This window comes from Scleropages formosus, chromosome 5, assembly GCF_900964775.1.
Source record: "Scleropages formosus chromosome 5, fSclFor1.1, whole genome shotgun sequence".
NCBI classification, from domain to species: domain Eukaryota; kingdom Metazoa; phylum Chordata; class Actinopteri; order Osteoglossiformes; family Osteoglossidae; genus Scleropages; species Scleropages formosus.
In genome coordinates, this window is record NC_041810.1 from 5,274,268 (window position 1) to 5,290,556 (window position 16,289).

The 16,289-nt window shown below is 48.7% G+C and overlaps 1 protein-coding gene across 9 annotated transcripts in view; it reads right to left on the reverse strand.

Annotated features, from left to right (window-relative positions):
* LOC108930835 (amyloid-beta A4 precursor protein-binding family B member 2-like) overlaps positions 1-15,435 on the reverse strand; it is a 107,785-nt gene extending 92,350 nt beyond the window's left edge. For 8 of the 9 annotated variants that reach the window (XM_029251808.1, XM_029251812.1, XM_029251811.1 and 5 more), the window contains exon 1: positions 14,998-15,435. The gene's annotated coding sequence lies outside the window, so the exon portion shown is untranslated. The remainder of the gene's footprint in view (positions 1-14,997) is intronic. The other variant, XM_029251804.1, reaches the window with a different exon arrangement.
* Positions 15,436-16,289: the final 854 nt, after the last annotated feature.

Here is a 16,289-nt window from a genome sequence, read left to right on the forward strand (position 1 = left end):
GTTTCTTTTGGAATGTGGAGTTCATTTAGTGTGGATGCTGCAGATCTCAAACAATCAACCCGCTTATATATCATCCTGAGCCTTTCCAAGCCATGTCAACCTCACTTTGAGGTTCACGGTGTCAACAGAGGTGTACAGCAACGACAGCATCTTCATCTCTGTTCCTCTGCTTACTTTCAGCTGGTCTGGGATTGTGGGACAGCAAACCCATTACAACTTAATTACCCAGCCCTGCAATACACCATGGGGGCCAAATTTCTCCACTGAGATCACATGGCCTGCGGCGAGGAAAAGCGCAGACATCATCTCAGGCCAAGATGGATAATTGTCTTTGTCACAGGGCCAGATAAGACACCGCTCGTCGTTATGGTTCCTCATCTCTATATCATTTATCGTCTCAATGGCTGCGGCACCAGCACCGGTTAATTAAAGTTTTCCATTAGTTGCCTCAGCCCCCCCATCACAAAGACGAGCCATGAATGACGAGTAGCAGATGAGGTGAGTGCGGTCCGCCGGGAGCACAGTCGAGCCTTTCCCCGCTTCCAGATCTCGGTAGCGACTGGAAGAAGGTCTCGCTCAGACAATATAGAGTAAGAGAGGAACGGAGTCAACATGCAGAGCACTTAATTAAGTGGATTCCTCACAGCAAACCAACAACTACTGGGTTAAATACATTTATCGGTCTTTTGAGGTTTCTCTAAAGTGTACGGCATCCCCCTCTATAAGTAAGTAAGTAAGTAAATAAGTTTTTAAGAAGAAAGCAGCATTTGTAAACAGCTTACACATTTATTTAGCAGATGCTTTTGTCCAAAGTGACTTCCAATGAGCTCTAGGTAGTGTTATCAGTCCACACATCTTATTCACCGCGGTGACTTACACTGCTAGATACACTACTTACACTGGGTCACTCATCCATGCATCAGTGGAACACAATCTCTCTGTCACTCACACACTATGGGTGAACCTGAACAGCATGTCTTTGGACTGTGGGAGGAAACCAGAGCACCCAAAGACTTACACTCATAGGTAGACTACTTACACTGGGTCACTCATCCATATATCAGTAGAACACACACACTCTCTGTCACTCTCACGCTATGGGTGAACCTGAACAGCATGTCTTTGGACTGTGGGAGGAAACCCACACAGATATGGGGAGAACACGCAAACTGCACACAGACTGAGCGGGGATCGGACCCACGTCCTCTCGGACCACCCAGGCGCTGTGAGACAGGAGCGCTGCTTGCTGTGCCACCGTGCCGCCCGCCACACACTTGCATCTTTCAAGCAGATGACCGAAGAGGTGAATTTTCAGCTCCTTGTCTACAGAACAACACGTATCTCTTAGGCACGTGTTCTCCTGACCATGCAGAAGATTAACACAGAAATTGGTGCTCTATAATAAACACCCCCGTTATCACTGCACTGCTCAAAGGAAAGCCTTTCGTTTCTCGGCACCAGAACCGCCATCACCATGAAGATGGATTTTGAGAACATGTTTGCAGCTCCACCAGAGAGCAGGAAAGCCATCTTACTTTCCTTGGAGGTGAGCTACCCTACTTCTAGAAGGATACAGGCCAACATTTTGTCACGTGCCTTCGAATCAGTGTCGACTCCTGGCGACTGCATAAATTCTACCTCCAGAACCTTCTGCCCTCCACTTATGTCTTCAGGGTCCGAAAGCAGTATGTCCACTGCCACTGTGATTTGAATCCATACATCTAGTTGCTGGTCATCCTCTCCTCTTTTTCCCAACCTTTCCAAGTACGACAGCCTTTATGAGAGAATCTAATTTTCTCATGATTTATCCAAAGTATGATAACCTCAGCCCCATAATTTGTGCTTTTAATGAGAGTTCTGTCTTGATTTAAGATCTATCAAGGCCAGCAGCTCTTCTATGAGCTATCTTGGATCATAAAAACACAAAGTTATTGGGTTTCTAGGTTCAAACTGACCTCATTTTGCTGGGATACATGGAGGGATGTATGCACTGAAATGGACTCATTAATCTCAGGCAGTCTTGCTTCTACTTGTGCAGGCTGCACAAGGGACCCTCGGCAGCCATGCCCCGACGTCTCCGGGCCAATTCGTTGGATGTGTCAACTTATTTGCAGACAAGGGTTTCCACCCCCGGGGGAGCTCTGATGTTAGAGCTTCACGGTCGGAGATGTGAGTCACACACAAAAGCCTTTCCAGTCTCAGGTCTGCTGATAGGAAGGTAATCGATCGCTAGCGGAACTGCAGGAAAACATGAAGCACATGTGGACAGTGGGACAATAAAACATCCCACACTCTGCGTCCAATTTTAGGGGCTCGACATTAAGACGTCCGGTACGTCCGGCCGCGACTCACCCACTGCGCGAGGATTACTTTTAATTCATGCATTAAGGCATTTCCTTGAGAAGCAAAGACCACTGAGCACATAGATGTGCTTCTAATGGAAATTCTGCATTGATTTAAGACTAACATCTGCAGGCGCAATAAAAATACTTCAGTTGATATTTCACGGGGAGGCTGGTGACGTCGTGGTCGGCGCGGCTGCCCTTGGCTCCGGAGGTTGCCGGTTAGAACCCTGCCCCTGGCTCTAGTGCCCTTGAGCAAAATACTTGCCCTGCAAGTGCTCCAGTACCTAGTTGCGGCCCTGCGATGGACTGGCGTCCCGTCCAGGGTGCGCCACCCCTTCAGCTTTGCACCCAGTGTCTCCGGGATAGGCTCCGGCTTGCTGCGACCCCACTCGGGACAAGCGGTTATCGAAATTGGTTGGCTGGTTGATATTGGTTGATATTTCACACAGCCCAACCCAAGCCGAAAGCCTTCAGGTTGGTTCAAGGCTCAGTAAGAGTCCTGCTGCCGTACCCTGGAGTGCCTCAAGGCATACTGTAAACCTGCGGCACCACGAAAGATCGAAATTGCAGGGCATTTTGTATAAAACCACCGGCTTTGGAAGAATCCAGAAAAAATAAGAAATATAGGACATTAGCATGGAAATGTAGAATTAATGGTTTTATTTTCACCGGTACAAAGTCAACCTATTTCTCATTATCTCTAGTTATCTCAACAAAAACATGCCTTTAGCCAGGAAGAGGTAGTGAAGGGCAGGGCAACAAAGACAGAAGCCATCTTCAGCAGGAGAGCAGATGACGATGAAGGTTTGGACCACGAGCGGCTGCAGATGAGTGATGCTGACACCGGCAGCGGGAGCATGACAGAGAGAGCGAAGGGAGAGGCGCCGGCTCCGGCAATCCCTCACAGCGTGCGAATGGCTGCTGCGGGCTGCTGCCCGAGGAGTCGGTGACCGCGACAAAGACGGCGGGTCAAGGGGAGGATGCCAAGAGGGAGGGTGGGAGAGTGGTAGGGTGGAGAAGGCGGAGGCGACGGCAAAAACCCAGCTCAGATTTTCCAAAAACAAAACAGAGGCAGAACCCTGAGGAGCCCCACCGCGATGGCGCCTGTGCTGGGCTGGTAGAGGCCGAGTGCAGGCAGAGGGGAGAGGCTGACCCGGAAGGAACTGCAACACCTTCTCAGTTCACAAGTACCCTGAGAAAAAAAAGAGCGTATGGATTGCTCAAGGCACAGCCTCAATACCACCTGGTACCTGCACTTAATTTCGTATTCCGTAAGAGTCTCCCATATCCACCACTGACTCCTTGGGCTCTTTAACCATGTTCATCTGTTAACTATAGCATTGTTTAAGCTTTATTATAATAATAATTATTATTACAACAGTGACTTGGGGGTGTGGCAGATTTGGCCGGCGTCTTCTGCGTGGCGAGTCCGGGGTTCGAGTCCCGCTTGGGGTGCCTCGCGATGGCCCGGATCCTGTCCTGGGTGCGTTCCCTCTCCGTCCGGCCCCGCGGCCTGCGTTGCCGGGTTAGGCTCCGGTTCGCCGCGAACCCGCTTGGAACAAGCATTTGTTGATGTTGGTTGGTTGACGGTGACTTAGGGTGATATGTTTGTATACAATGTTATTGATATTTGTAAATTATTACAGCGAAACCTTGTTATAACGCGATCATTAGGGTTCATAAAACGTCATCGAGAAAAAAGCGGGGTCGTGCTGAATCGGGGTTCAAGAAAATCAGCGTCCAGACTGACCAAATGTCGAGCGAACATCCTAAATCACCCCTACTTGACCCGTTTCTTGTACATTTACTTTCTGGCAAGTATATTACCTTTGAGTTAAAGAATTCCGCAAATTAATGGTTGTTGTTACAGGCATTTGAGCATTTCTAACCCACTCATGCTGCAAGACGGTTTGCTGAGTTTGTAAACTTTGCCAGCTTTTGAACTTTTCAATGTAGTTTTCACATTCCATAAAGAGCAAAAAAGGGTCCAATGACCCATCGCAATATATACGAATTTGCAGTAAATTTGGGTTTTGCTGTATTACATACCCTATCATTGAGTACTTGGGGCTGTTGAGGAGAGCCTTTCAGCAGACTCTCACATAGCTGACTTGGTTTCACAGGTGAGGAACACTTACATTTATTTATTTAGCAGATGCTTTTCTCTGAACTCTATATAGTGTTACGTGCCCACACACCTTATTCACCGCGGTGACTTACACTGCTAGATACAGTACTTAGAATGGGTCACTCAACAATACATCAGTGGAACACACACACTCTCTGTCACTCTCACACCAGCGGTGAACCTGAACAGCATGTCTTTGGACAGTGGGAGGAAACCAGAGCACCCACACACAGACACAGGGAGAACATGCAAACTCCACATAGATTGAGTGGGATTCAAACCCACGCCCCCCCGCACCACGCAGGTGCTGTGAGACATCAGCGCTACTCACTCTGCCACTTGTACCCCATTGCTGCAGCTTAGGGCTCCAATGCATCTATCTGCTTGCACGCTACTCTCAGTGGACCTGCAAATTACCCGGGAGGCGTTACAGCATAGCTCCAGCCCTCCGTCGTCCCTCTCCAATCCGACGATTCGCACAGACACCAAGACTTGGGAGAGATATAAACAGGAAGAGAGGAGGGGAGAGACGCTGGGTCGTGGAGGGGGATTCATTAGAGAGGGGCTGCTGGCAATAGCGGCCAAACATTTACCGAGCCTCAGAAAGTTAAAAAAGACCAGTTGTGTGCCAGATTTCTTAAGGAGTGTTTATTTTGTCAAAGCAAGGGAGACTTCCAGGCCCTGCAGGCTGGGTTTGTGAGGCGAGAAAGAGCCCATCCAGAAGGGGCCCTCCGCCAGCACATCTGCACAATAAGACCGGAGAGCAGCTTGCTGGACACTGGCCCGAACCCACAACCGCATCTCCTGAACAGGGCCCTCCCGCAACTCCTCCCGAGCGCCTGTGCCGCGCCAATCCTGCTCCGGGGTGCCAGCACCCCCAGAAAGCCAAGAGCTCCTTGGCTCTGCATGGCTGCTCATCTGGATCACAGAGAGAGAAAGTGCTAAGACCAACATGGCCCCTCCATCTGAAGCAAGGCCACCAATTTCCCTTCAAGGCACAGATCACTAGTCACAAAACCAAATGCAGAGAACAAGGCTGCTTTTGTTTTGCTTCAGACAAACAAACAGCAAAGACGAATCCTCTCCTAGGTTCTTTATTCTGCCCCCAACTGCAATATATTCTAGTGTAGCTTTCAGTATCAAAAGCCTCCTTCCTTAAAATAAGAACTTCTAGCTCCACTCCCAGAAGATAGCAGAAAAGCTGTTCATGCTCACCAAGTGTGTGTGTCCTTGAGTCAACAGCAGAGCTCTTACAACCCTTAGTTGACTTGAAACAGCCAGCGAAACCCTTAACTTCTACACTCCCCATGTGGTGGTAAGACATGGTGAGTGTAGAAGGGGAAGCGAAAAGACTGAAGCTGTGTAAGTGTGTTGGTCTTGCCCATATGGAGTATAGTCTGATGTGGTTAGGAGTTTGGTCAAACTCAGCATAGCAACCAGTTAAATGATAACAACGAAATATCAGTGGCTACCGATGCATGAGGAGGGATTCAACCCCCTTTCCAACTGGCAGCAGATGAATCGGTTCACGAAGAATTGGATGACCATAGAAAATTGGAAACAGGCTGCGGAAACCAGAGCGTTGATCCAGAAATTCCAGCGTACAGGCAGCCGTGGTTCGCGATGATCCGGCGGGGAGACCGCTCTGATGAGGTCATCTTTCCGCAGCACCAGCCACGCGAAGGCGTGATATTGCGGGACGAAGCACAGCGAAACACCCCCAGCGGCGGGGCGACACTTTCCTGCCCTCTTTTTGGGACGGTCAAGTGGGCAGCAAGGAGCGGCAGCGGGTCGGGTCCCTGGAACGCGTCTACATGCCGCATCTTGGAATGGGGATACGAACGACACCGCAGACATTTCTCATACATGTCACGGGCTTTAAAATGCAGGAAACTGGGCCCCGACTCCACAGAAATCCACCGCAGCCTGGCGATGGTGCCGTGACACAGAGGTCGGTCTGGGAAAGCGGGACGAGGACGACGAAGCAGGTTGATTAATGTAGCGGCACGGCCTCGGCGCGAAGGAGCGGATTAAAACAAAACATCCATTGGCACCGGGTTTTTGCAGACAATGCGAGGAGAAGCAACTCGTCGCCTGCAGGCCTCTACCAGTCTGGCCAAGTGTTTCAGATGAGCTTCGAGCCGAATTACAGAGGCCATCCGGGGCTTCCCAGTTCCACCTGGGTCAATGTGAGCTGGAACCGTTGGCCAGTTCAGACCTTCGATTTATTCCGCCCCGCTGGCCGGGAAACAAGCAAGGCGCTCGAGTTCACACATTCACGCCGCGTGCGGTCCTCTCGGTCGTGCCGTCCCGCGGTGACTGCACACGCTTTTCCTTCACACCTTACCATCCTAACCGTCACAACGGCACCGACCGCTCAAAATCAGTCTCCAGTCCGCTCTGATCCGGTTGCTAGGGTGGCTCCGGCAGTTCAGAACCCACATTAAACGTGTCGCATTCAACCCTACGGGAGCACGTCCTTGCAGCGAAGTTATTAGAGAGAACCCATCCTAGCATACCGAGGGGTTTGGAGCACGGATCTCAATCTGCGTTCTTGGACACAGTATGAATAAGAACAAGAACAATGGACAGGAACAGAGCACAGGCTTACTAGACTAGGTACATTTCACTCCTTTTGCCTTCCAAGACAATAAAAATGACACGGGTGATAAGACACGTGTCCTTGACGAGATGGACAGCCCCACTGGCAAGTGCATAATAAACATTTACATTTATCTGACACTTTTCTCCAAAGCAACTTACACTGTTAAGGTTACACTTACTCACCCATTTATACAGCTGGGTAATTTTACTGGAGCAATTAAGGGGAAGTACCGTGCTCAACGGTGCTACGGCTGGAGGTGGGGACTGAACCTGCGGGTCCAAGCGCAGCAGCTCTACCCATCACGGTACAAGCTGCCCCCATGCGTGTGTCACGTCCACGCCCGCACCACAATCAACGGCACCTGACGCCAATCAAGCACCTGACTGAGCGCTCGCCTTTAAAAGACCCTCCTCAGCTCCCGTACACTTGCGGAATCTCGCTGAGACAACCGTCCCTCCTGCGCCACGTCTAGTTCTTCCTCGGCCCTTGCTTTTTGTCTCTATTTCCTGGCTTTCGACCCTTCACTTCGTCCCCTGACCGCGTCCTTGGGTCCTCGCTCTCACTCTGACCGCCGATCGACCGACTCTTCTCCCGACAACGAGAACTTGCCTGATCCCTTGGTTCCTGACAACCGATCCCGCACTTGGGTCCAACCACCCCCGCGTCCTCGGTTCCGCGTGACAGTATGAACATATACAAATTCTCAGTGGCAGTATTAGCAGCAGAAAACAAGAAGTCCAGACCTCCCTATTAGTTCCCTACCCAAATGTTACAGATGCTGCCAAGGCCTAAGCCTGCAATTAGTTTTCATTTACCTAATGCCTTTGGGGAATATTTACACTATTGTGTTGTGTACTACAAGCAAACTGCAGTGACTTAAGCATTTTTATTGCAAAGTGTTTTTACTGGAGAAATGCAGGGTAAATACCTTGAAATTTATTTCAATGGGGACTGAACCAGGAACCTTCCAATTACAAGGTAACAGTGTTAACCAGTACACTACCCAGTGCTTGCTAATGAATGGAGAGCACAACGGAATGCTGTAGTCCTTAATGAAACCCTCATTTTACACCCCAAGAGTGTGCACCACTAGCACACTGCGGCAGACTATGACTGTGAACCTCTCTAAACTCTTACACGACATTTAGTTATTTAGCAGATGCTTTTCTCCAAAGCGACTTCCAGTGAACTCTATGTAGTGTTACTATCAGCCCGCACACCTTATTCACCGCAGTGACTTACACTGCTAGATACACTACTTACACTGGGTCACTCATCCATACATCAGAGGAACACACACACACACACTCTCTCTCTGTCACTCACACACTACAGGGGAACCTGAACAGTATGTCTTTGGAGTGTGGGAGGAAACCAGAGCATCCGGAGGAAACCCACGCAGACATGGAGAGAACATGCAAACTCCACACAGGCTGAGCCGGGATCTAATCCATGCCCTCTCGCACCACCCAGGCACTGTGAGACAGCAATGCTACTCGCTGTGCCACCGTGCCGCCCCCTACAGTGGGTCCATGTGTACTGGAGTGAACCTCCCCAGTCAAAACAATCAAATTTCTGTGATCCTTCCTAATCAAGACTGTGGTGACAGAAAACTTCTCCCATCAGTAATAACAAGGAATTCTGGCAACCAGGGTGTCACCGAGATCCCTCTTATGTGGCACGTCAGTCCGTTGTCACAGAACCGGAGCTTCAGTAGCCGTGTCATTAATCTGAAGGCAGTGTGGGCCACATGCTGACTTCAAAAGAATGCTTAACAAGAAAAAAATTGTATTGGTCCTTTTTCAAGTCATCGGTGTTGTTTAAAACATTAATTAAATGTCTACATGTTTGAACAACATGTCAGAAGAAATTGGCAGGTCAATGCCAAATAACATGGGGTAATTCAAGCAGAAGAAACGAAAATCAATTGAGAAAATCAAATGAAACCTGGAAATGAGGAAAAAGAGAAGAAAGCTGCCATCAAAATTGCCTTATACAATGATAGTCCACCATGGGAAGACAGGTATCGGGTTGCCATCTAGTCCAGATGCTCTCCTTGTCTCGACCGGCTCTCCTGGTCAATAGAGTTAGGGGTGCAGCAAGGTCCAGTTCAAGGCTCACACTCAATGCTGACGGAGGGTTTCAAAACAAAATCTTAGAAAACAACACATTCTGATGCCTCAGCACATTTCAGCCCAACGTCAGGGGTACTGCATACTAACAAACAACATGTCAAACCTGAAAGCAGGAGCGGAGCAACAAGCAAGGTCTCCGTTGTCCAGCGGAAAATGCAACAGCAGCAGAAAAGAAGATCTTGAAAACACCAAACAATATCAGCATGTGACATATGTTTCCATAGGGGATGATGACCTTATGTGACCTTACAAAGAGCGACTGTGATACACAAGGTTGTCACCCATAATACATTTATGTTGTCTGACATATTCAAACCAGTGTCTTTTACACCATTCCACAACACATCGTACAGAGGAATGCGATGCAAATTACAACATAGTTTTCCAAAGGAGCCAACAAGAACAACGGAATACACTTGTCCAAGAAGGGAGGTTGAAGGGATGGAGAGCGGCAGCAATTATGTGGAGAAGAGCTGGCATCGGCGTTGTTTTCCTGCTTTTGCGAAGACACGGCGAACAGCCTTTGTCAACAGTCTAGAGCAGGGGTGTGTGTTCACGGACTCAGTCCACACTCGGATCTCTGTATGCTTCCCCCCCCCCCCCATCATCTGCTACACTGGCACCATTTCTGGTGTTTCCGAATCAGATTTTAACAAAGGACTTGCAAACATGGCAGTAAATCATGGAAAGTCCTACTGAAAATGTGCAAAAGTGGCTTATAACAGATTCGTGTGACAAATAAAGGCAAGTAACCCGGCTGCAGTAAGGAGCAGTTTGCCACATTTACATTTATTTATTTAGCAGACGCTTTTCTCCAAAGTGACTTCTAATGAACTCTATGTAGCGTTATCAGCCCACACACCTTATTTACCGTGGTGAGTTACACTGCTAGATACACTACTTACACTGGGTCACTCATCCATACATCAGTGGAACACACACACACACTCTCTCTCTGTCACTCACACACTCTGGGTGAACCTGAACAGCATGTCTTTGGAGTGTGGGAGGAAACCAGAGCACCCAAAGACTTCCACTGCTAGATACACTACTTACAATGGGTCACTCATCCATACATCAGTGGAACACACACTCTCTCTCTTTGTCACTCACACACACTATGGGTGAACCTGAACAGCATGTCTTTGGACTTCCAATGAACTCTATGTAGTGTTATCTCCCCACGCCTGATTCCCCCAACAATACACCCAAGATAGTCATTCATCCATATACCAGTGAAACACACAACTTCTCTACATGGGCTGAGTCTGACGGCCCTGCCCTGCAGCAAAGCATTTAGGAATATTTCCAATATAAACTACATCAGGCACTGCACAGACCGCGGTAAAGGATGGCATGTGGTGTTATATAGAACAGCTGTCTGTAAACTCGGGGTCCCCCGAGGGACAGCTTGTAGTTCACCGACCAGTGAAAGTTCCGTTTTACCCTAAAGTCATATTAGTGACACCCCGTCACCTGGTCCAATGGCAGCGCCTTCTAAAGGACACCGTGCAGGAGATCAGTTCATTTTGACCTTCAGAATGTGGGTCCACCGCTGACAGCACAGAGCTCAGAAGGACGCATCTGGATAGCAGAGGGTGACAAGGACACGGATCCACAGAAAGGCTGTCAGATGAACCGATAAACCAGAGTGCGGAAGCGGAGGAAAGATTGCGTCACTCTGAGTGTGTTTTCTTCTTCGAAGTGGGAGAAAGATGACAAGTCAGCACCCTGAACGCAAGCTCACATTCATTTGTATAACTCACACTTTTCTCCAAAGCAACTTATAATGTTAAAGTTATACCTATTATAACTACTTTTCCATTTATACAGCTGTGTAATTCTAGGGTAAGTACCTTGCTCCAGGGTAATACAGCCAGAGGGGAGAATCAAACCTGTGACTTTCAGGTCCAAAGGCAGCAGCTCTAACCACTACGCTACCAGCTGCCCCTCCCAGCTTCCCCAGAACCCAGGATTTCGGCATCTTCAGGGGAAGCTTCATAATCACGTCAAAGGTACTTGCCGTCCAAACTTGACTGCTGACACACAAACGCTGTCGGTTTTCTGACCTTGCGAAGCCTGACTGATCACAGACACAAAACAAGGGAAAAAAAAAAAAAAAAAAAACGCAGAAGGGTAAAGAAAACACAAGATCAGCAAAAGCAGGAAGGGAAGGGGGCGGAATACAGAACCCCGAAGCAGACGAGAATATGAAAGCGACCGAGGGGACTCGCAAGGGACACGCGAGGAAAATGAGAGACTTGGCGAGATGCACAGATGCCTAGATGCCTATTACTGCAAACAGTGGAGCCCTGAAGCAAACACAAACCCATGTCCTTCTCACAAAGCCCAGCCTCGCACACCCAAATGAAGTCTGTATATCCTCAAACAAACTGGACTCAGGGTTTTTTTCTTCTCTTCCATCTTCTCTTTCTTCTCATTTTTCAAAGAGCCCATACAGAAAAAGACTCGCTAACGCAAGGCTTGCAATGGTGTGTCTTGGTGCTGCGTCCAACTCAGCATGAACAATGGATGCTCTTCAGCGGCAAAAGGTTCCATTGCAATTCAATTCAGTTCCCGCTTGTCCCGAGCAGGGTCAGGGAGGGCTGGAGCCTATCCCAGAGACGTTGGGAGCAAGGCACAGCCCGGAGGGGATGCCAGTCCATTGCAGGGCCATAGCTACATATGGCCAAAGGTACCAGTGTGAATGCAGAGCAAGCACCATACTCAAGGGCCCTACAGACAGAAGCGGGGATCGAACCAGCAACCTTCAGAGCAAAAGGCAGTCGTTCCAACCACAACACCACCAGCCACACATTCGCTGCAGCTGCTTGTCCCAAGCGGGGTCACGGCAAGCTGAAGCCCAACCCGGCAACACAGGGCGCAAAGTGACACACCCAGGACGGGACGCCAGTCCGTCGCAAGGCGCCCCGAGCGGGACTCGAATGCCAGACCCACCGGAGAACAGGACCCGGCGAAGACCGCACCGCCCCCCCCAACCCCTGATCTCACTTTCCTTCAATTCAGTTTATTTTCTCCCACAGTGCCACAGCTCGATGAACAAAGGATCGGCGACAGTACAAATAAAAGGTTGGCGACACATTAAATTACTGCAGTAACTATGCAATTATTACAGCTATAAGTAAGACGACTGGCTATGGAGGAAAGAAAAAGGTCTTTTGATCCCCTTTATGAAAAACAACACCTTTCAGAAGACCGAATCTGCAGATTTAGGAATAGAAGCAGTTGATGCTTCCCTCGTGTTCTCGCAGGCTGCCACTCATCACTGAATCATCTTAGACAGCAGTCAATCTCCTTGTCAACGTCTTAGAACATTTTTAGATGGGAACCTTTGCTTGTTAGCGTTACTGTTGCCCACTAAGATGTAACGACGCTTCACCGTTTCAGACCCCTGGCATCAATGGATCTCCATATCCTTGTTTCCTTTCCACACGCTCCTTCACCGATGTGCTCATTCAGCCCTGCCACCTTTCCCATCTTCTGAAGGAGCTGAGCTGAAGATCTTCAGCCCTTCAGAACCTACCACAAGATGCCCAGATCATGAGACTTTCCTTCTCCTCTGAGAGATCTGCTGCCTCTCCTTGTGCTGGGATAAATACCTTCCCACCTCTACCCCCCCTTCCCCAAACCCAAGAGGCCAGTCAGCACTCCCATGCATGACTAAGAGCCCGCATGGACCTGCTGAGTCCCACCCAGTGAGCATTACTCCCCTGTGAGAATGACTCGCACACCAGCCCTGCGTGCATCTCCCTTTTCCCGAAAGCTACAAGGCGCGGAGAACCACGGGGAGCAGAAGAACAGGTGGTTTAAACAGCAGGGTGTGTTTGGAGGTCGACGTTTTGAGCCTCGTCACTGTTTCGAGGCCCCACCGTTCTGCACGTTGGGCCGTTTCGCCTTTAGCGCGGCTCCGAGATTTCAGACAGCAGGTGGCGCAGGTGTTAAGAATGCAGACTTGAGAGCTGAAGATTGTCCTCTCCAGCCAGAGGAGATGCCCTTGATGCTGTTGGACCACTGGAGAAAGAACCTAGGTGTGCAAATAACACAACTTAACTCAAAATCAAGACCAATCATGTCGACCTCCTCATTCCCCCCACCAGAGCGAACTCCTCACAGTCATGACCGATGCGCTGTGCCCACTGGCATGTGGATCCAATGGAGCAAAATGCTGAGTTCACATCCACAACATCCACAGAACTTCCACTCAATCCACGATTGAGTCTTCTTCCGTACTTCGACTCCCCGGATTTCTAAAGTCTCGCATCAGCCAAGCACTGTAACCAAAACCAGGCGGCGAGAAAACATCACAGCCGTACGTCAACAACCACATGTTATTGCTTTTGCCAGTGACATCACCAGCATTAAAGTCTCCTTGGGAGACCTCCTGAAACTTGAGATGATGTTTAACTCCGCAGCAGCAGTAAGAGATTGTCGACGCTCTCCAGAAAGTGAACTTTGAAACACTACTAAAGCGCAACTCACAGAATGCGTTTCACCATCTACATAAAGACTCCTGGGTCCAGCGGAGGATGGAGGAGGTCACCTTCACCTCCGAATCACAATTTCCAGCCACACGGAATCCAAAAATGCTGCTGAGGGCAACTTGCATCTTCTCATCCGCTTACATGTTAAAACATATCATCTGAACATGAATTGTATTTATTTGTTCAGGTCACGTTATGGACCGTAGAGACTTTTTGAAAGTAATTTCTGGCAATAACTTGTTAGTAAATTTTGCAAAGTCAAATCTGGTTATAATAACGTTGGGTTTAGGGTCACTTCTTGTAGCTGGTAATTTCTGCAATCATTCATCATAACTGGACTATTCTTTACAGTTGGTGTTTAAAGTCGATTCGGCGTTCACTTGTTTAAAGCGAAGAGTTTCTGGAAACTATCACGAACACGATTCGCCTGCAAGTTTGAAAGACAAGGCAGCATGAACTTTTCTTCTGAAAAGCAGATGGAGTGGATCCAAGAAGAAGTTTGAGTTGCACGTTAAAACACACACACGCCTTTCTAAAGAAATAAAACGACTACAGTGCAATTTCCACATCCAACAAACCCCCCCCCCCCCCCCACACACACACACACACACACACACACACTACAATAAATGGAAGAGCTCCCAGACAAGCAGAATTACTTGGAACTGTGAAGAACCGTTAGAAATTATTGTACATCATACAGTCATAAACCTCAACAGACAACACAATAACTTCACCAATAAAACCAGTCTGACCTGGAAATTTCATTCCTCCTTACTCACTGGGTTATATAAAAATGTAGAAAATCCAGTGTAAATACTAACATCTCTGTATATGAAAGGTAGTCTGTGGACGACTGCTCATATTATAAACTGGGCGCACAGTGACAGTACAGTTCATATTCCCACCACTGCAGACTGTCATGTGCACACGTACCGTGTGTGTCTTCGTTCTTCATACTGTATTTTTATTTATAATGTTATATAATTATTATGCATAACTTGGAAATCCAGCACTGAGAATAATTGTTAGAGGAAGCAAAGCAGATCATGAAGCAAAACAAGGCATCTTTTTTTCTTTTTTTTTTTTTGGAAACCCGACATGATCATCAACGCCTTCGTTTCAATATGAATATATATAATATGGAATATAAAATAGCGGTCGAAATGCAGAGTGCGCTCAAGTCAAGGCGCTACATTCACACACTACATTGTTTCCTCTGCTCTACGTATTTAGACTTTAGTTTATTGCGAAGAGCCCGGCGCGTACACACAGGACTTACCTACCGACGCAGGATCCGATCGGGGGATTCGGGACCCTCACTGCACAGATCTGCAGGGACTCGCTCTGTTTCACCGTGTTTAACTGTATTTTTACTGTATTTCGCGCAGTCGCGCCCGCTCATCGCGCGCAGGGACGCACTGAGGGATACAGTGTTGCAACACGAGCGACACACACACACACACACACACACACACACAATGTGTGCGAAGACCCTCCCCCGTCCACACCCCCTCTCCGGGCGGAGCGCGCGCTCACTGCGGCACGGACCAGGGCCACCCGCGCGCGCGTGGGCGCGCGCCCGCGGCCCTCGGAGGCGTCGCGCGCTCAGGCGTGGATCGCACACGGCGCGATGCCCCGCGATCGGTCGTCACGTTCGTCCCGATCGCTCCGGCCGGGTGTCCGTGGATCCGGCGCTGCGGGACTCCGTCGCTCCGGAACTGAACGATCCGAGCGCGGCCGCGGGCACAGGAAACACGTCTCCAGAACACGACCCCCCCCCACCACACCACACACACACACACACACACACACACACACACACACACACACACACACACACACACAGAGTAAAAGACAGTCTCTCAGATACGTACGCTGTTGACAGCGCGTGGTGTGCACGTGCCCTTGGAATCGGTCAGAATTTAGGAGTTTTCTCACGAACACGCGGAAAGATTGATATTTACACCTCCGTTATTAATATTGGCACCGGCCGAGCGTGTTCCGTGTGGTTACGTGGTTTTTAAATAAAAAAGATACTAGCGATTGGGAAATGAAAACTTCATTGATCCCGAAGGGAAGTGCACAGGGTCGCAGTAACATATTACATACATACATAAATACAGTATATACACACAGTTTGTCGGAGTTTGCATGTTCTCCCCGTGTCTGGGTGGGTTTTCTTCGGGTGCTCCGGTTTCCTCCCACCGTCCAAAGACATGCTGTTGAGGATCACCCGGTAGTGTGTGAGTGAGAGTGTGTGTGTTTCACTGATGTATGGATGAGTGACCGATTGTAAGCAGTGTATCTAGCAGTGTAAATCACCGCGGTGAATAGGTGTGTGGGTTGATAACACTACATAGTATCCATTGGAAATCGCTTTGGAGAAAAGCGTCTGCTAAGGGAATAAATGTAAATACACAGTGTATAGATACATACATACAATTTAACGGCAGGAACAAAATTTAAAAAAAATGAACAAAGTTATTTGGTAGAGCAAAACTCGTTGTATATTTAATGTTTTGAACGGTATTATACGTTTTATAATGAATGACCCAATAATCTAAATGTACA